Genomic DNA, 1936 nt, shown 5'->3' on the forward strand with positions numbered 1-1936 from the left:
ATATTGCACTTTGATCTCATTATATATATTATATTATACCTTTGGTCCCTCAATTATTGATATATTATGATTTTGATCTTTATGATATCAACTGAACTAAGCACATTTAAATCTTTAACTTACTAAAATATGTTTTTGGTCCCAAGAAAAATAATATGTTTATTCTGAAACTACTTTTAGTATTATATTATTCAAATATTGAGTAATAAAGCACTCATAAGTGTGCCATGGGGTCCAACCTGAGTTGAATTTCATGAGGTTTTAAGTTCAATTTTCAGCCTAAATAAAATAATAGATGATTTTTTTTCTCATTTGTTCTAATATTAATGGACAGAGTTATCCGATATTAAACTTAAAAATCCATTAAATTTGTGAAGATGCACAAGTAAATGAACCAAAACTCGAAAGTACATATTTTAACTAAATACTGCAGTAAAAGTTAAATATGCTTAACTGAAAACTATAAGGACCAAACTCAAAATTTATTAATTATCTGAGGACCCAAAAGTGAAAATTTTCCTATGTATTATTTGAGCGTGAGAAACAAAATTGACAATTATTTAATTTTATATTTTGCTGACTCTTGGAATTTCCAAAAGCCAAATTTAACTAAAGATTTAATTTGTTCCTCAAGTCACGTCTGTTCGTTGGAAACTATAAATAGAACAGGTATTGGAGTTGAACGAAAGAGAAAGTGAATATATATGCGGAAAATAGAAAGAGGAGAGAAAAAAAGAAATACATTCGACAGTATTAATAAAAATGGTGATTCAAAGGTTGGAAATTTGTATAGGAATGGTGAAATTGGTGTTTGAATTTGTTATAGTTTTTATTGAAGCTGTTGGTACTGTTTTCTCACAAAATGATTCATCTTCTTCTGAGAGAAACTATGTTGCTTCAGTGCCGTACATCGGCCTTCTTCCGTAAAACGGAGTTCGGTATATATATTCGAGATTTATTGATCCGACTATAATTGATGCATGTGGCAACTATATTTTTAGCTTTTTTCTTCTTTTTTTTTTTTTTTTTTCTCTCACTGAGAGATGTATTTTTAAATTGTAAAATCAGATTCAGAAAAGCTTCCTTGGGAGAGAGGTGTTAAAGTTTGTAGTTTCATACTTTTATTGTTTTTTTTTTTTTGGTAATTTTTGGTTAATTATTTTGATTTAATGTAATTTGTTGTGAGCTTATTAATATTAATTGCAGTTTTTAGATTTTATCATTTTCACCAGCTTATAAATTTCTTGCTTTAGAATTTTCTTTACGTAGCTTTAAAGAGCCGCTGGAAAAGAAAGTTTGGTTGTCAATCTTAATTGATTTTGCCCAAATTCGACGGCAAAATTTAAATGAATTACTAGAAGCTAAAACAAATAAAAACAAAAAAAAAAAATAATGATGAAATTTTTTTGGACGATATGCAATCTGATTTAAAGGACTTCTTTTTTTTTTTTTTTATAAGAAGTTGTTTCAATGGTAAGCTTCCAGACCTCATCTTCAACGTTACTCTCTAAGATTGTGAGTTCAAATATCAAGAAAGTAAAAAAATAAAAAGACACAAGAATATAGCGTAGTAGTAATTATTTGTACTATATATAGAGTGGAGTAGCAATTATATATGGAGATATTTATTTCTTGAATACAGTATAACATGAGTTTTTTTTTTTGGGTCAGACAGTATAACATGAGTTGCAATGGAAAATATATACACATCGTAAAATTAGAATTCCAAGAAAAAACAGAATGTGTTTAATTTAACGTTCTCAAAAAAAAAAAATGATATAATGTCTTGTCGATTAGCTAATCGTTGTTACGTCGATTGCCAACCAATTGACGTTTAGAGTTGTTGGTAGATAACATGTCCAGCTAGCAAAACAAATAAGAAATTGACATTTGTACACAAAAATTTCCTTTTCGTCAAAATTAATTAACTCCAAAA

The sequence above is a fragment of the Capsicum annuum genome, chromosome 8 (assembly GCF_002878395.1).
Source record: "Capsicum annuum cultivar UCD-10X-F1 chromosome 8, UCD10Xv1.1, whole genome shotgun sequence".
NCBI lineage: Eukaryota > Viridiplantae > Streptophyta > Magnoliopsida > Solanales > Solanaceae > Capsicum > Capsicum annuum.